Source organism: Rhynchophorus ferrugineus, unplaced genomic scaffold (assembly GCF_030347505.1).
Source record: "Rhynchophorus ferrugineus isolate W39M unplaced genomic scaffold, kcgeb_rfMv2 rfM3, whole genome shotgun sequence".
NCBI lineage: Eukaryota > Metazoa > Arthropoda > Insecta > Coleoptera > Curculionidae > Rhynchophorus > Rhynchophorus ferrugineus.
In genome coordinates, this window is record NW_027472582.1 from 30,348,425 (window position 1) to 30,369,335 (window position 20,911).

General features: G+C 31.7%; 1 protein-coding gene across 3 annotated transcripts in view; it reads right to left on the reverse strand.

Annotated features, from left to right (window-relative positions):
* mbl (splicing regulator muscleblind) overlaps nucleotides 1-20,911 on the reverse strand; it is a 630,287-nt gene that overhangs the window by 558,961 nt on the left and 50,415 nt on the right. For all 3 annotated transcript variants that reach the window (XM_076398245.1, XM_076398242.1, XM_076398234.1), the window contains exon 2: nucleotides 4,034-4,067. The gene's annotated coding sequence lies outside the window, so the exon portion shown is untranslated. The remainder of the gene's footprint in view (nucleotides 1-4,033; nucleotides 4,068-20,911) is intronic.

Genomic DNA, 20,911 nt, shown 5'->3' on the forward strand with positions numbered 1-20,911 from the left:
AAAGTCAAGTAAGTTCCCAAAAAGTCATGGTCATAATATTTTAGTCGCAACTGAAAAGTACTTTTAATATTTCTATCAAATTTCTATTTCTAACAAGTCAATTGAAAAGTTCCCGGCCTGACACACAGATGGCGCTACTAGAATTAAATCCATATGTTTTTAGATAGATTTAACCCTCAAAAGATGCGTGTATAAATCTGACAGCTGTCGGATCATTAGTTTGTGAATTTTAGCATTTTGAGTGAAGCAACTTTTCTTATTGTGAAAAAATGGATAAAAAGGAATTTTGCTTGATGAAATATTGTTTTGAAGGTAAAAATGTAGTTGAATCAAAAACTTGGCTTGATGCCGAGTTTCTGGACACTGCCCCAGGAAAATCAACCATCAAGGATTGATATGTTAAGTTTAGACGTGATGAAATGAGCACCGCAGACGGTGAACGCAGTGGACGCCCAAAAGAGGTTGTTACCGACGAAAATATTAAAAAAACTACAAAATTATTTGGAATGACCGTAAATTGAAATTGAATGAAATAGCAGACACTCTAAACATGTTAACTGAACGTGTACAGAATATCATTCACGAATATTTAGGTATGAGAAAGCTCTGTGCAAAAAGTCCAATCGACAGTCATTCGAGTGGACTAGATATGATGAATCCGCTCCAAAGCGTGGGAAAACGCAACAGTCGGCTAGCGAGGTTATGGCGTCTGTGTTTTTGGATGAGCATGGAATAATTTTCAGTGTTTTACTATGGTAGACCGGGGACTTTTCAATTAGCCTGTTATGTCCAAAATTATTGAGTAAATGTGCGAATAACGACAGTATCTAATGTTTTTCCCAAAACAACAAACTTAAAAAATGTCTAGAAAAACAACAGTTTATATCGAAGTGCCCAAATGCTGGATACGCTTATTTTTAGGACTTTCCAAAATCATAGCTTGGAATGGTCTAAAACATGAGGAACCGCTGGAAAAATGATTTTATTTACTCCTAATTATATTCCTACTGATTAGGTTATTGTATTTTGTTCAAGGCTGATACACAGAAATTACTTAGTATTTAATTATTTTATAACCATCATTGCATATGCCATTTACAGTGAAACTACTGCTCAGATAGGTTTTGAATAATGACCCTGATAACATACCCTTAAATTGACATACTAGAGTAGAATATGTACAAATAATCAGAATATATTAAAAACATATATTAATACGTAATATGCAATTAATGATATCACAATATATAGAGAGAGGGAGAAAGAAGAGTTAAGGAGATCACATATGTATTACAAACAGCACGTGAAATAAACAAATGTATATTAAATTGACTTTAATGAAATAAATATACGCCTCTACCAATTACCATGTAGTGTGACTCAATAGGAGTGATTTACATGATGTCAGAATAAGTAAGTGGTTTGAATAAACTGATGTTTAGCCTTAATAGAATCTAATGGTATATTTGATAAAGAGACATAAACAAGAGGCGATAAACGTATCTGATAAATATCGTTATAATATTTTATACCCAAAAAGAAAAAGAAACAACAATGAACTATATTCGTGATGTCATCAACTGAAAAAAACAATGGCGTATTGATTTAAATCAATCAAAACGAAATACATCAATTTTACCGAGAAATATACCCAGTTACTGGACATAGATTAATAAAAAGAAATTTAACGACGCAAAATACTAAGTACCTATATGTATTTTGATCAGCGACCTCTATTGGTGAAAATATAAAGAATCAGAGTAAAAAAAAATTAAATTCGGCGTTTTTTACACTCCTGTATTAAACAGTTTCCATTTAAAATTATTGAGTTATTATGTTAGACATCATTATTTTATTGTTTGATTTGAAAAACTTCTGAAGCCCATTAAACAAGTTTATATAGTTATAGTGATGCTCTTCCATCATAACCCGATTGAATATGATTTGGTTTTGGCATCAATTATTTATTAATTAAATTCACTACAACAAACTGCAAGTCTTATTGAACGAAAATACAACTCAAATGTTTAGAGAACTTTCAGACAACTTTTAGCAGTAGTTGACGAATCAATGGTTTCCATATGTTGATGTGCGATGGCAAAGATCCAAAAGAAGGGAAAACGGTTGTGGTAAATTTAATTAAAATGCAATTTCGAATAAGGTGCTTCGGCTAAGTTGCTTGCCAAACAAAAAAGAAGAGTTTTCTAAGAATATGATGATTTGCCATAAAACAACAGTAGAACAATACAAAGTACAGCAAAGTTTTTGTGTACATAAGCTGTTGTTTATCGAATGTTTATTAAAAGAAAGTCAAATTTTTGCAAAAAAACACCAGTTATAGCAAGTAACAAGCGCAAAGTCATCCACTTGAATTGCTTGAGATGATTTGCGAAGGACCTACCGCTAAAGCTTGAATTATGCCTCATCCAGTGTACTCACCATACGTAGCGCTTTCTGATTACCACTTAAGAATCGCGAAAATGAATCGATCATTGAATCGCTGCCAAATCAACATCGTTCTTTCGAGACAGTAACACGATGTTGGCAGAAAATTTACAAAAAGTGATCAAAAATATTTTGATTGACAAATATGGTATCAATTTCTCTCAATAAATTCCTTATTAAAGTGAATAAATTTTCAGAATACATGAAAACATTTAACAAATAAAATTATTGTAGTTAAAAGGTGATGTCAGTGTCTAGTGTCAGCCAGATATGCACAATCTACTAGTTGATATTGAGCTATAATAATCGGCATAAAGTAAATGATACATAATCTTAACAGTATATGTGAACGTTCGACCTAACATCATCGAATGCTTATAATTAATCGTAATAATTAAATGTAAATATTTAATAAAATATGAGACAGCTGTAATTAATATAATGTATATTATTAGCGGACAGATCAAAAAAAACTTAGATTAGAAATGTAGCCTATCTTGGGCAACAAGTGTCAGATCAAAATTCGTATATAACGTGCTTTTAGTTCACTTAATCACATGCATATGCACTATTTAACTTGAATTAAATATCTGGATTTAGTAGTAGAAAGGGACTAATGGTAGTGCACCTGAAATTTAATTTGTTCTCTTTGTGATGCATACTACGGGGGTGCATTCTTTCGCATTAGCTGGAATTCAAGCAAAATCAGGAATCTGTCAGTAGCATAACCTTTAAATATTTTCGTTTGCGACAATCGCTATATACTAATGATAATTAAGACTTTTTTTGATTAACACTTATTTAGGTGTTTGGTATATGGCTTATTTTAATAAAAGTTTATTTCACAATTAAATATCAAAACTGGACCAATTCAGCATCAGAAGGTAGCATCAGAAAGTGAACAATTCATATGCTGGCAGAAAGATAATAACTGAACCCTGAAACTAATATAACTAACTTAGATTCCTAAGAGCAGGTATAATAATCCAATTATCCAAAAAATATTTAGTCATACTAAAGAAAAACTCGTCGTTGTTTTTAGTCAAAAGTGAGCTCGCGCGGCATCCACTTTACACAGAGCTTTCTCATACCCCAATATTCGTGAATGATACGATGTACACGTTCAGTTGATATCTTCAGAGTGTCTGCTATTTCATTCAATTTCAATTTACAATTTACATAACGTGGTCATGCAAAATCATTTTGCGAATTTTTTAAATGTTTTCGTCGGCAACAATCTCTTTTGGGCGTCCACTGCGTTCACCGTTTTCGGTGCTCATTTCATCACCTTTAAACTTAGCATACCGATCCTTAATGTTTGATTTTCCTGGGGCAGTATCCGGAAACTCGGCATCAAGCCAAGTTTTTGCTTCAACTGTATTTTTCCTTTCAAAAAGCAATGTTTTATCAACACCCGAAATTATTTTTATCCATCTATGTGTCAGGTTGGGGACTTTTAAATTGACCTGTTATATTGGCTTCTTTCACAGTTACTTCACTCAAAATGCTTTTTGACTCAAAATTATAGTTGTTGCTGTTAAAATGAGAAATTTGTTATGTTTTTAGTTGAATATTAAGAAAAACTTACCTGCTACTTGTTCAAGTCTTATCGCCACTAAGTCCTAAAATGAAAAAGAACAATAATTAGTTAATATAATTATGTTATAAATCATTAATTATTTCTAACTAATAAATATTTATATTAAGAAGTTATTAAAATAGAGTAATTGACTGTTGTAAGAGTATTTAACATTATAAACACTGAAACGCAATGAAACAATCATAAATGTTGCATATTTTAACAATAAAACATAACAATACCGACCCATTTCCGTTTAACAAACAAGGCGATACCTTCACTGCGTTTCACCGATAATATTTTAAAATAACAAAAAATATAATACGATATATCTGAAGAATCTTTAAACCATATTTCATTTTAAAAGCGATAATAACTTCCGGGTCTCTCGAAAATATCCGCAACATTACTGAACGAGAATAATAAAAGTCGGAATTGTTTGAGGTTAATTTTATTTCTGACTTTTATATGTGTGTACAGAGGTTGGAAAATATATAGTATTTACCAATAAGGTTTCGCAAATATTAATATTTGCTTTGCCTCTTTAGCATTTCGAGTCTATAGGGCTATAAATACCGTAGGAATACAATAAACAAACCCTTTAATAATCTCTTGTTTAAGAGCATTTAATTAATTCGATTCTACGTTTAGTAAATTAAGAAACCTACTAGCATAAAATAGTATTTTAGGTATTAGGAATCCTATGTTTCGTTGTTTAAATAAAATTAATCGAAAATATGTCTTATAATTATAGTCCTTTCATGTTTTCAATACAAATCAATTCATATAAATTTCAAACAACAATGAACTAAATGGAGGACGTTTTGGTTGATGACTTTTTGCTACTTTAGATAGAAAATCATAATTCCGTCTGGGATTCCTGGGCGAAAAACTGCAGCGATTTATACAAGCCCCTTTTGGAAGCAGCAACACATTATTAAAAGAACCTTACAGATACTACCCTACAGAACATACAGACGCTAGCTTCAATCGTATTAGTTGTAAACAGTACCGAGTCGAGTTAATAGTTTCGCTAGATTCCAACGCTTCATCATGAACAATGTCTTTTCAATGTCTTTCAAGTTTTTGCTACAACTGTATTTTTCCCTTCAAAAAGCAATATTTTATCAACACCCGAAATTCCTTTTTATCCATTCTTTCACAGTTGCTTGACTCAAAATGCTATAATTCACAAACTAATTATCCGACAGCTGTCGAATTTATACACGCATATTTTGGGGGCTAACTAAAAAAACATATGGATTTAATTCTAGTAGTGCCATCTATGTGTTAGGTCGGGGACTTTTAAATTGACCTGTTATATTGACTCCTGCAACGTTTACACAGCTTATTCACGTTATTAAACAATTATTCGCTTAGGATCTCACACCATCAATCCGAATTATTTCTGATCTGACTGAAGGCATTTTCTTAAAACATATATGTAACGTATTAGAAAATACTTAACTTATTAAGAAAAATAAATCAACAAACAAAATTATAGTTGTTGCTGTTAAAATGACGAAATTTGTTATGTTTTTAGTTGAATATTAAGAAAAACTTACCTGAACAATGAACAATGTTTTTTCAATCCTATCACCCAACTGGCATAAATTTCCTTGGTGTCAATATTAACCGTTAACTCAATTTCACTTCGATTCACATATGAAAATTCGCTCTTTTAAAATGCTTACTGTTAATTCTCGTCTATTAACATCTAATATATATGTCCGTTAGACCGAAAAACGAGCTTGGCTTGATCAGTTTTGACACTAGTGTTTTCTTAAAACGCTCATCATTACACATAGTAGAGAACTTTCAAAATAACTATGAACTCACCTCATCAAAATGTATGACGTCACAACGTTGCAGTGTTGCCGCATCAACTTTAACTTTTAGTTTATTTTGAGTTAACATTATAGTACAGCTGATAAAATTAGATAGAAAAGAAAGATATAAAAGTTATTAGGTATTTAAAAAAGAAAGATTAAAACTATAATTAATTATATAGCCACAATAGTTTATAAGTTAGGGTGGTTATATGATAATTACATTGATCTTTTTTCTACACCACCTATGAAGTAGAGTTCTAGACGTTTTTTTATATGGTATGTTCTGAAATTGAATACAAACAACTTAATTTATATTATTCTATGTTACGGGCTCTTACTTATCAAAAACTCTATAGTCATAACACTATAGTGTGATTTAGTAATTAAATATTATTAATCTATGACAGAATAATATAATTGATTAATATATCATTGTATTGATATTGAAAATTTAAAAAAATATAAACATTTTAAAGTTGTTTAACGAAGAACCAAAAGCACAACTGAGAAATATAATTTTAAAGACATATCTGATATCTAGAGTAGTCGTTGATGTATTTTCGGACTACTAAACAGACCATATCAAAATGAAAAACTCTGAAGACATAAAATAGATATAAACAGAACAAGTTTCGGGAAGGAAAATTAAATTTTGCAACAAAGTGGCGAAAGTAGACGAATTTCTCTATACGCGGACCGTCTTTCAGAAAATCTGGTTTCTTATAGGTGGATACAAGGTCGGGTTTAAAAAGTTTTCCCAAATTCAAATGATCAAATAAAAACGGAAGATAATATGCCAACCGTATATAGAACTATACTGCAATTATATCAAAATAATATAATATTTAATGACTTTTATAATTCAGCATATATTTAAGCAACTGTAATATAATTTTGAATTACTTCAGCTTCGTTTTAAAAACGTAGGTGTGCAATAGTAACAATATATCTAATACATGTCTTTAATGTTTTAATTTAACACATTTTGGTCATATAGAGTGTATATAAATGGTGATAGTCGTACGGCCAATATTCAGTTTTAGATATTGATTGATTTTGTTGTTTGATTTGAATATATATGATGCCAAAGTCCATCAAACACCTTTAAAAGCTAATTAAGATGATGCTCCGTCTTATACTAATCGTCATGTTTGGTTTGAACGATTTAAAAGTGGTTATTCTGATCTCAATTCCAAAAATAAACAACCCAGCGAAACCAACAAGTTTAGAATCTTAACAAACTTTTACCCAGCTTAGTAGTGAATAAATTAACTGTTTCCAAAGGTTTATATGATACTGGGTAAAGAAAAGAGGAGGGAAAAAGGATAGATAAGGAATAGTTTGTGAAGTTGGATCCAAAATTCGCTTCCAATGAAAAAAAGAAAAGTTAGCGTATTGTAATTGGTAATGAAAAGTGGGTCTGCAAGCAATCCCAAACCCAAAACGTCATGGATCAGTCTAGCAAAGCCTTCTACACCGATATAGAAAGCGAATGTTCATAGCCATATATATATTATGAACTTTCTACCTGTATATATGGCAAGATGTAGTATATTACGGGCTGCTAAAACATAATGAAACTGCAAAATCTACTGAAGTTATAAAAAGACCAGTAAAAACAATACTTGGTCGCCCGTTGCAAGAGTTGTTAGGGAAACACTGTTGCAGCTCGAATGGAAAATTGTCAGGCCCCAAAGCACACACCAGACATACCACCTTCTTTACCACTTCTCTAGATCGATTAGAAAATTTGCTAAAATTAATTAATGATTAAATCGCTACCAAACCGTTATTGATCTTTCGACACGGTATCGCCATATTGTCAGAAGATTGATGAATTAGAAATTATTATATTAGAAATATATATATGATGACTATATTAGAAATATTTTATATTAAAAATATTATGAATAATGTATTAGACCTATATATTGTATAAATGTATGTTCGCCGATTTCTCTGTCAATTGCGGACCGATTTTGAAATTTTTTTTCTGAGGTCGTTTGGTGAGGAAGGTTAAATATTTTATTCAAAGTATTGTCCATCGATAGCCGCTACATTTTCTATCTCTGAGACAATTTACTGTTTCTATCTCGATAGAACGATGTAACTTTTAATGCTATTCACGAATCGGTCCACTTGTATTTTCATAAAAAGTGAAGGAAGTAATCAGAAGGAGCAAGATCTGGAGGACACCGCGGGTAGAGTAGCACTTCCCATTTTAATATTTTAAGTATAAGGTGGGGCAAAAGTCCCGCCACCCTTTTGATTGCGCTCCATATTGGTTATGTGACGTTTAGCTCATTTATGTTTTAACCGTTGTGTTGTTCAAGCGAAATTTTATTATGGATAAATATACACCACAAGATCATCAGCCTTTTTATTCATTGAAGTGAAAAATTAAAACTATTTTTAAAAAGAGGTATTTTTGTCCACACCTCGGCGAAATGACACATAATGAAAAGTGAAGCCTCAACACGAAGGTTGTATTGTAGAATAAATGTACCAGATGCGATTAATACACAGTAACACCATCTGTTGTAAATCCTTTAAAATTAATTTTTAGGCCCAACGTATTTTACGAATTTTTCTCAAGGAATTTATATGCATATTCAGAATATATGCAACACCTAATACATGATTTCCGATTGCATATTTCTGATTGAACAGCTCAGACGTCTAGACTTAATATTAAATTGTTGTTCGAATTACAATGATTCTTAAATATATTCTCATTCAGTTTATGTTTTTAGGTATGTAATTTTCATAGAATAAAGTTTTTAATATGTAAATACCTGATTCGATGGAGATAAATATCCCTCTTAACATGATATAGCTTATACTTTAAAATATAACACAAGTAATTGAAGTGTGTCCCGAAAATTAAAGAGGCCATAACGTAATATATATAACAAAGAAAGCAAAAATAGATATAAACAAGGAAAACAGTTTCGGGAAAATGAAATTGGCAACGCAGTGGTCGAGGTGGGTGGATTTTTTGGTAGGCGCACCGTGTACGTCAAGAAGCGCACGTCTGGATGTCTCAACGTAAAAATATATAAGATTAAAAACGGCAAAAATGACCAAACCTACAATATAAAAGGCGCCTGGCCCTATAAAGCAAAAAGTTTTATAATAATCCAACTTTATGTGAAAAATACATGACTGGATAACGAAGCTCCGGTTTTAAAATTCATAATATCTCAGTAACGTAATGCCGACTTTTATATTATTACGCTTTTCTGAACGTATCACTGCCTACATATTTTACAATAATACTTAAAAACTTTTTACTTTCATTCCTTTTTCCTTTTGTTTCGAACGAAAACTTTTTCCTCGTAACCGGTCAGGGGGAGAGAGGGGTGTAAACGAACCCACAACGAGAAAATTCCCCTTTCATTCGTTGCCTCTACTCATTTAATAACTTTAAGTAAGAAGTTGACTATCCGACCGATCCAAACCTATATAAATGTTTTTTCAGATCATTTTTAACAGCACACCTGAATTTATTGATTAGGTTAACGAAGGTAATAGAGGACGAACAAGTTAAAAATAGAAATAGGCTGGGCTCAAACGTGCCAATGCCAAACAAAGGCAGACGAAATGTTAAATAGTATTAAAATGTTATGCCGGCGTAGGGTAATAACAAAACACGGTAATTGTTTCGACAAACGCACACACCTATTTTATCGAATTTCCGAAATACATAACCTAATTGTCATTGAAACTGATATAAATTTGCTGAATAGCCCTTGAAAAAACAAATTTTAAAATTTCGTTGGCGATTTTGCTATTGTCCTCGTTGTTGAAATTTTTAATAATTAAAACTGATTAATTCATTTTCTATGAAAACAGAAAACAATTCAGTGAAATATTAAAAATTTAAATTTGATGATTAAGATAATAATTTTCAGGTAATATAAAACATATGTAGTGTAAAAAATAACTAAGTGTAAATGTGTTATATTTTAGTCTCTTTTAGCAGATAGGGTTCTGGACTAAAACCTGCCAACTGACGAGTAAACATAAAAGATCATCCAGAAGAAGTCGACCCTGATAACTGTCTTCGCTTAAGGGGAGTTACAATTACATAGGAAAGTATACGTTATGCCTTAGCAAAATTTGAACCCGTAACTGTTACTGCAATATTTTCTTAAAATATATTTTAAAGTCTCCGTTTACCAACCGGGGTTTATCTGGACTGGACCTACAATTTAATGTGAGCTCCGAACCATGGTCCTCAGCATTAAGCCTACCGACTAGCGAGTGACCAACTTCAGAAATCAGCCGGTCTTACCCAGCCTGGTTACTGGCGTGACTGGCATCATTTTCCTTGTCGGATTTAACACTCTTGCCTACGACAATCACAAATTTTAAACAATCACAAAAATTTACGACAAGGCCCCAGCAGGATTCGAATCCGCGGCTATGGCAAAAGTACGAGGACCGTCCTATCGCCTTTACCACTGCGCCACCAAATTGGTTGTCATATATTGTCAAAATATTGTATATTATCATATAAAAAGATAACTTTGCGTCTATTGGTAGCAATTGCTGGTCTTTTTTGTGACAATATGTCATTCATTTTATTCTACTGACACTGGTAAATGTCGGCGGTAACATTTTCATTGGGTTTGAGCAGCTAGAAATAAACTTCGCTTCTGTGTCGAAGTGGCTGGCTCTCCTACACTAACCCTTTTCCTGACAACCCGTGATATTTTGAGTCTGTGGTACAGTTTTCGTGCAATATACCACAGAAAACTTTTCTTTCTTGCATAACAAGCACTGAAATCGCGTTGAAAACGTTCAGTCAATTCACATAGTAGCTATGTTCCCTCCTTCTGGAGCTTTCCCAATGCATTTCGGAAGCGGATATAGATTTTATGAGCTTACAAGTCTTACAATTCATTGTCTTCTAACTTTCTTATCGTCCAGGCCGATCTCTTCCATTAACATAAAAATCATCACCTTAAAATCATTGAAATCCATACCGATAATTGGGATATGATGGAGCAGCATCATCATAAGTTTCTGAGGGCGTTGGATGAGCTTCAACAGCAAGTTTCTCAAACAAATAAGCGTTTCATGATAAGCATCTGTAGGCACTGAATAATTCAATAATACTTAATGGAAAAGTCCAGTTTACTTTGTCTAACAGTTGTTTCAAATCAAATTACATGCAAACACCTAATAAAAGATTATATACTGTTACTTAATACTATTGTAAACATACAGCAGCTCACATTTGTAGTTTAGTAGTTTCATACAGGGAACACTTGAAGAATAAAAAAGGCAGGAAAACGAAACATAATAAGAAGTAAATAAAAATAGATATTCATAGAAAATAAAATAACACAATTTAAATAATATTAGCTGGGGCAAAAGTCCCGCTACCATTATTATGTTACCATTATGTTCTGTAAACGTCCAAATTTTATTATGGATAAAATGGCGTATATTAAGAACGAGCAAAAATAGTGACAATATTTATTGAAAATAATCGTTCCATTATTACCACTTTACGGAAATTGCGTCAAAAATATCCCAATCGTCCAGTGCCTCACAAAACCACAATTTATCGTTTACATGAGAATTTTCGACAGTACCGTACGACAGTAGACAGGCCTCCTTCTGGAAGACAATGGACGTCTCGTAACGCTGAAAATGTGGCTCTGGTGCCCGATAATGTTGCAGAATCTCCAGAAACATCAATTCGGAAATTTGGTTCCCAATTACACATTTCTGCACGCAGTTTAAGGCGAGTTTTGAAAACTGATTTGAAAATGTTCCCGTACAAAATTCAATTAGTCCAAAAATTTTTACCGAGACATGCTGATCAACGAGTTGAGTACAGTAATGTAATCCTAAGTCAATCTGGTGAAATTGAAAATTTTTCATCTAAATTGATAATGAGCGATGAAGACCATTTTCTTCGGTTTTGGGAACACAGAATCCTCAATTAATTCATGAAATGTCATTGCATCCACTAAAAACAACCGTATGGTGTGGTAGAATGTATTTCATGGAGGAAACATCATTGGTCACTATTTTTTTGAAAATTACCAAGGTGTTACTGTTACTGCTGAACGGTAACAAGACATGATTCAAAATTTTCTTGTGAATAAAACGGAAGAGCAACGACCAGAGGACATGTGATTTCAGCAAGATGGGACCACAGTACACACAGCTCATTCAACAATTCAACTATTGAATCACGTTGAAATGTTCTTTCAGAAAAACAATCCACTTATTCCACTTATTTCCGAAATTGCTCTGGTCTGCTATCTATTCTAAATGCTATCCCATTTAGTTATAATTATATATGCATACATATGCAATACATTTTCTGATGTTTTATTTGTCAACCTTTTCTTAATTATTTTTTAATTATTATATTAAGATATATTTATCGCATTTGCTACAGAGTCCCTTATATAAAATATAATTATACGGACAACGTCCACCTTCAACCGAAATTTAATTTTATTTACTGGCGATATTTAACCAAATGCTAATATAATAAATACTAATTCGTCAATAAAATCTAAATCTATAAGTAAAAGAAAAACAAACAAAAAACTCTGTAACAGTTGACAAGTCACTTGAAGTCATAGTCGTATATAATTAATTTGAATTTCGAACTGACAGTATTCTTCTTGCTAATAATAAACTTTTAATATAAGAATCTCAATGAACTGATATAAAAACTAAATTACTGACGTTTCGGTTGCTTTGTTTTAAAATATGTAAGGGTTGCCACGTTTTGTGATTACAAGTAGATATCAAGTTAACTAGAATAAACCGTTGGGGAGGATTGACCAGAGAGCCTTGACCTCCGACTTTTATACTTCCAAGGTCATTGTGCTCTTTGAAAAGGACAATAGTCTTTTGGCAATATCACGCCAGTAAAGCTGTTTCTAGAGCCATATAAATGCTATATAAACCACTCTGTCACATTATAACAACATTTATTTTATTATTCAAAACGTTCATGATTCCGTTTAAAAAAATAAATCTGATACATACCTATACATTATTTAACTCGATATGGAATTGTTTTATCATAAAATAGTATTATATATAAACTTTCTAAAAGATTATAAGAAAACTTAAACTTGTGGAATAAATATTGTTTAAGTATCTCTACTTTAATAAAATGACTGATCAATTTTTTTCGTTCATCATTGACTAATACCATATTAGAACAACATTTACTTGAGAGGTGACTGCTTCTAAGCTATGATGACCTGCTTTATATTCTTCTAGGTCTATTCTCATTTTCGGATATATTCATAAAATTCCGCCGATCATAATAGAAACAGGAAATTTATTTTAGCGCTTTTATTATGTTGCAAAATCGCTCTATTGAGTTGTTGCTTATATAGCGACCATTTGTGCAATACTTAGTAATATAAAATATATAATAAGCTGCCATTACGCTTACCTTCAGTTTCATCTTCGAATTTGTATAGGACTATACAAACTTAAGCCATACTTAAGGGTCCTGTTGTTACATAAATTTACTTCTATGAATATTGTAAAGAATGGATCGATTCCATGATTCCAATTTATATTTCAAGAAGTAGCCCGTTCGAATCCGGACTGTGTTCTTGTTCGAAATTTGGAGAGAAGTATAATGTTATACTCCTTACAGCAGATTAATTATATTTTTTTTAATAAAAAAATAGTTATGAACTAATTTCCAACATGTATAAGTTAATAAATAAAATAATATTTTCTGGAATACACATTATTAATATTTTTGTTATATTAGTTTTAGAACATGGAACACGGAAATAGAAGAAATGAAAAATGACGCAAGGAGGATAGGAAAGAAATATTAAAAATTAATATATGGGGAGAAATTTGGAAGGGGAAAGTTGATGAAGACATAGAAAATAAAATAAAAATAAGTTCAGCAAAGTGAAAAATTTAGAAAATGGGAAGTTGAAACACACCACGACCGATGAACAAGCAAAAGAAACTAAAAAAGGGATCTGGCATCTATAAAATGAATAAGCGCGACATAATATACCAACAGTGGAGTAGATAAAAGCAAGAGCATCGATAGGAGTAGGCTAGATACTAAATAAGAAACTTGAACAAGAAATAGAAAAGTTGTCAATAAATTCAGAAAGAATATTACTTAGAGAGATTGATTATTATCAAAGAATTTAACTAATATGAATCGTTTACACTTTCCTGTATCCAGAAGGTCGATATTTCTTTCTTGATATTCACTTTATCTATACACAAAACTCTGTCATATATTTTACTTCAATTTATTATATAAAAATTACTTCTACATATACTCATTTGTCAAAAGCCACAAAAAGGAAAAAACCTGCCTGAAGCATGAAAACCGAACAGAAATAGAAAAATAAATGGACGGAATTGGTACATGGATTAAGAAAAAGCAGACACTAAATACAACACACCTACACCACTCAGTGGTACAAAAGGTATTTTTAGGATTAGTTAATTAGTTTGTTTGTTAAATATTGTTGTATGTGTTATGGGCGAGATATGTGTAAATACGGACAAGACAAGCTCAGAGCTATTATAGTCATGTGGTGTCACTAAAGATGTGTAATCTAGCGTTGTAGCGATTAAAGATAACGCTTTTTCATGTCATTTTTGTAATAACTTATTGTAACCACATTATCAAAAATTCAAAAGCTATTCACAAATGGAAACTGAGTCCTTACATTTGTTTATGTTAATTATTGTGAAACGGAAATATCGAGTTTTTTTGTTATCTAACATTATGTAGGTGCTTTTAAACTATAGTCTATTCAAAATAACAGTGAACTCACGTCATGTAGATGCTTAGTGTATTGCCTGCCGCAATTTGTAAATTCATTTTCCAATCAGACAATATTTTCCTTCTCATTTTCTTCTATTTAAAAAGAGACAGAATGCTGTCTGATAAGAGCGAACATGTAACCAAACCAGCCTGCAAAAATCGCCCGGTTGTTAAACATCTGTAAAATTCTTCAACATATTAATTATAATAACTACAGGTTATAAACCGGCAAACGTTTAACGCTCTGTTTGTTTTGATGAATTTCAAATCATCGCTTATTATTACTCTGATTAAAAATGCCGAAGCCAGACAGAACAGATTGTATATCTAATCAGTAACTTTGAACTGGAACGAGATAAAGAAGCCCCCCTTTTGCCAGTAAAATTCGTTAGAGAGGTAAGCATTTTACTGTTAAATATTAATTTGCTACGGTTTTTATCGAAAATATGTTTTAGCGTGTTGCGGCTGCACTGATATTAGTATGGACACGGTAACTGAAATATCTCAAAACAAGTAAATATATAATCTTGGATTCTCTGAAAATAAACTGTTCTCATAGGAAGCGGGTAACGAATCAAGATCAGCTTGATCTTTGCTCTATCAGAGATCAAATATATGAATATATAAAAACACTGAGTGGTTTTTTCAATATAAACGATTACTTGAGAGGAAATTGTTAGTCTGAAAAGTATCCATAGAAGATTGCACGCTGTTGGATAATATATGATTTAAATGGTGTAAAGATAACTCACGAAGAGGTCTGATGGAACTTCCAGGCATTACTTTTCAAAGAACACAATTTTTAAAAGCATATAACAAAATCAGGGAAGACTTATTATTTAAGTTTGTGTATTTAGATGAGATATGGAGATTTCAAAATGAGACCAATGTTCACATATGGCAAGATGATAATAAATAGTGTTAAGACAATAAAAGTTGATGGAAAAAGGTAAACGTTAAAATAACAATTGATTAGGTTTTATTAGTCATAACATTTATTAATAATTCATTGCAGATATATTGTTCTTCAGGCTAGAGACAGGAATGATTAAAAAGAAATTGGCAAATGATGGAATCATGAACAAGTGTTAGATATATTGGAAATTAACAGTTTAATGATGAATATGAGATTATGATTCAATGCTGGCAATTTCCAAGAAATAGTGGAAACAACTAAAGGTGAGTATAATAATTAATATATGATAACTGTGGATATCTTATTGTAGAGTGTGAAAGATTTATGTGCACAAATAGTTATGCAATTGTCCAGAATATACATGAGCATTTGGTTAAAATGTGTGATGAGAGAAAGAATACTAACTGATTTGCAGATATGCCAAATTCATTAGGGAGAATACAGTTATATAACACTCTATAGATATACATTTGTTAATTAGGTTGATTAGGCTTCCAGGGAATACTACCTCAGATGGTATGTAAAAGAGTATAATGTAAATAAAATAAAACGCCCCTAACCTACAAACTATTATATATGTATAACTAATTGTAGCTTTAAGTCATTCGACAACATATGCATTTGATGTAGTACAATTTTAAAACAAATTATATTTGAAATTGAACAGTATTTTTGTTTAATTATTTTATTTAACTGAATCTGAGAGTTGATACGGCGACATTAAGATGTTTTGCTATTAGATGACGTGAGTTCCCTTAAACGGACCACATTTTGGGTTCAATATTTAATACCGTAGCGATTTAGCAAGAAGAAAAATGTCGATCTACCTCGATACGTTAAAAAATAATAACTAATTCTGTGAAATATATATTGATATCCCACATGGTATTTATCCCACACTTGTTTTGCTTGTAATGCAAAAACAACTGAACAATAGTAATATATTAAATTTCTAAGTAAAGATAGTATTAAGCATATCTAATGTAAGATGTAATTAATAAAAAAAGTTTTCGAGCAACTAAATAAATGAAGCTCCTTTATAGCTCGAATGTTTTGTGAACAGTTAGAATGTCCTGTTAGAACCTAAATTACTTTTTATCTAACTATATACTATATAGAAGACGTATTAATACAATTGGCTCAAACATTCAATTCTCTAAAGTATCAGCTACCAGTAACTTATATTGATAAGATTCTATGCAGAAAAAATCCGTATACATTAAGACAACTGACGCAGAAACAAATATATTCATACAATAACAGGAAAAACCACCAAAGCAGTCTAATTATGGATAATTGTTTGCAATATATCGTTGAGCCATACAAGACGGGCCTCTACACCATCGTTACATTAACATCGTAACAGTTTGGCCGAGATAATAACACATATGCACTTTGGTAAGTGAGCTAATACGGTGATATATAGAGCCGATACGATCTCTTGGGTGCGATGAGAGATAGGCCTTTTGGCTATAGGGCAGCATAAAATTCTTTAATGTCTCTTTTCCTGCGATTGTTGGGGGCTATTAACGAAGGAAAAATAATGAGGCAGCCTTGCGGTAAGATGATCTCTGGTTTTACAGTGCCGTTTGCTCGTTAGTAATTGTTTGTTTTATGTCAATATTACGATGTTGGTATTATGGTTCATGAAATATGACATAGAGTTTTATGCTTTAAAGTTATTTTACTTAGAGCGTTAGCACCCCGATAAAAGTACACTAAAGAAGAAAGCGAAATCTTGTTGTGTAATATAGCTTTAAGGTTAATCTTTACGTTATTAGGTTCAAAATACTGTAAGTACGTAAATATATTTCGGTCTATATAAAATCTCACAAATATAATTGATAAAAATAATATGAACTTATTTAGTATTATTAAACCTATAAATTGGTTTTGAAGAATTGTTTTTAATTTGACGCTTTATTGTGTGAAAAATAAGTGTAATGTATTTTATTCAAAGTATTATCTATCGATAACCGCTATTCTTTCCCATCTTTCAGGAAATTCAAGAAAGAAGAATATATTTTTGAAGGTATCAACGAATCGACCCATTTTTTTGGTATCTTCATAAGAAGTGAAGCACTACTCAAACAGGTATTCAAATGTCCGACTTGTATGTAAAAACAAGTAGCAATCAAAAGGATCTGGAGAATACGGCAGGTGGGGTAGCACTTTACATTTTAATTTTTCCAAGTATGTTTCATTGTTATATTCCGGCCTTTTTTCCTACAGTGCTTAGCTCAAACGCATCAATTGTAGTCGATAGCGTCCCCATTGATCGTTTTATTATGTTTTAGTAGCTCATAATATACCACACCAAGCTGATCCCACCAAATACAGAGCATTAGCTGGGACATGCGGTTTTGTCGTTGTTATTGATGCATGACTAGGTGGCCCCATGATCTCTTTGCCTGGTATTATCGCATTATTTTACCTTTATTATCCATCAACTTTTTATGGCCATTAAAAATATGATAGGAAAAACCTTTCCGATTTCGAGATTGAAACAGCATTTCACACATGACCCCTTTTAACATTTCTTGGTTTCAAATCCTACAGTACAAAATATCCAAGCTTCTTCAAGCGATTGGAAGAGGTTTCTGGTGTCACACCCAACAATTCGGCATATTCTTCTTGAATTATACATGAATAATCATTGAGTAATGACTTCAAATCTTCCTCTTCAAATTTTTTTGGATGTCCAGAACAGTCTTTGTCTTTAGCAGCAAAAAGACCACTTGTAAAACGTTGAAATCAGTATTCACAATGGAACACAACTGTGAAATCAATGGAGCATTTTTGCCATAAGCCTTACAGTATTGATCACCTTCATTCACATTCTTCTTAAAACTGAAGAAAAACAAAACTTCCGACAACCACCATTTACTCGGCACAAATTCAAACATTTTCAAATTGGCACAAAGTTCACACTTCAACCAAATGACTTATACTGAAAATTTAATATACAGTAGCCCCATCTGATGTAAATTCTTTAAAATTAATTTATAGGCCTGATGTATTGTGTTGTTCAAAGTTATTTTAAGTAAAGCATTAGAATAATTTAGAATAATTTATTAATAAATTTAATTATTAAAATTAATTTAAAATAAATGTATTGATTTATTAATGATTATTAAAACATATTAATAATTCTTTGTTACTAATTTTTATTTACTGGTATGGATCATAGAAACAACACTAACGATAAAATTATATGAGTAAAAATTATACAGAAAACGTGAAAACAAAAAGAAATAGTCGCAACAATATACAAAGTCCAGGCAATAAGTTCACAATAATACAAATACCTTAAGTCAGTTCTTTGCAGTTTTAAACCCAGATCTTATGATTTCTCTGGCAATAATCTATTGTGGCTATCTCGATTTTAATCAGAGACCTCTTTTTAAGTGTCTAATAATAGTGAACTGCCTGTGTTCATCGTCTCTGTAATTTCGTTAATAAGTTTCTCGTTTACTCGTAGATATGAAGGTCGTTAACAGGGAGCGCTATTGGAAAAGTGTAAAGTTTAATGTGACACTTATTCGCATTATTACAGCTGTAGAGTTGTGTTATCCATTTTTCTTATATATTCACTATATGGACTATAGCACCATACTTGGGCACCATATTCAGCAAGCACTATAAAAAATTGAGAAGATCAAATACAAAAGAGCATTCTTTCAGCGGAGAAATATTGTATGGTATTTCAAGCATTAAATCACAAGCTAATTAAATAGTGAACCAAATATTTAAGTAGTTCAATCAAATCACAAATATTCTTCTTCTTATTGTCAATTTTTATGTAATTAACCTCTCAAATGTTGGAAGTGTTCTTTCTTCGAAACTTCGTAAGTGAATTGTAGTAGTTGTGAAGCAATAGTCGAACGAAGAAGGATATATATATAATTAATTATAGGTTAAGGTAGAATTTTCTATTTCATTATTTTATGAGCAGTTGGGTTCTGATGGTATTAAAATATTTTACTGCCAAGCAACTAGGTGAGGTAACTCATCATTTCAATATTTTCAGGCTTTTTGGAGATACACTCATATTATTGACTAAAGGTCCAAGTGGCTTCAGATCTTACCAGTCCCTATTTCCAGCATATAGATAGATATTTATCAGGCAAATATATTTATTATGGATTTCGGATCAAAATCCATAATAAATCTTCTTCGTCTTTCAGGCGATAAGAAAGAAATATATATACTGGTTAATTTGGTTAATGAAGTTTATAATTTGTTAAGAAGATTGTTTAATATATTTGGGAAACGAAATCGCGGCTTAAAAACTTCAACACTATTCGCCTATAATATTGCTCTATATTTGTCACCTGACACACTTGTCAGGCCAAATGAATAATATATATTTTCAGTATGTGTCATTAAATGCGAACAAAATACATTTTCAGTATGTTAAAAATGTTTGAATTTGTATGGCATTTGTACGCATTTACGGGAAGTTTTACTTTTTACTTTAATTTGAAAAAATGGCGACTGAAAGTCATTGAATGGTGTGTCAGGCTTGCTGGAGACAATAGTTCACTGATTTCAACATGTCAATACTGGTTTAATGCTGCCAATAATACGTTTTAAAAGTGCTGATTTTAACACTGAGGTCAGCAAACGTTCTGGACAGGAATTTTTTAAGGCATTAGCCTATCAAACCCTCAATAGGGATCGTTATTGACTACAATTAATGCGTTTGAATCGAGCATTATCCTAAAAACGGTCGGAATACAGCATGACAACGCTCAACCCTATGTTGCAAAATTAGAAAACATATTCCACTTCGCGCACATTTAAAGTTAATTTATGTATAATCTACAGCCACAACAGCAAAATATTAATAGTTATTAACTAGTCTATGATAATTATACAATGTAAATTATAGCCCTAAAGGATATATATCAAATATATAACAAAACTAAAAATTAAAAAATAAAGTCACATTCAAATCTAATGGGATAATATACATCAGCACATAATTTATTACGATATATACCCCAAAAAAATCCCATATAACTCATATTTATAACAGAGAAAGCACTACAAACTATTGTGATTATAATAAGTCGGGATTCGAAATTCTCGAAAATAATTTATGTAAAAACCCGTGGCGTTTTTCTTTTTAACCGCACGTCGGCGTTCGGTAGTTTCTTATCTGGATTCGAGAAGGTTCGCTCGTCTTAAAAAGACCGATATCAATTGAAAATAAAAGAAGACCAAGAATGAAGAATAGGACCGGTTGGAAGACGACCAGTTTTGCAAAACCGAATTCGAACCGGCTGCCACAGGTCGAGGGTCTCTCGCAGCTTGTTGCATTTCGGATC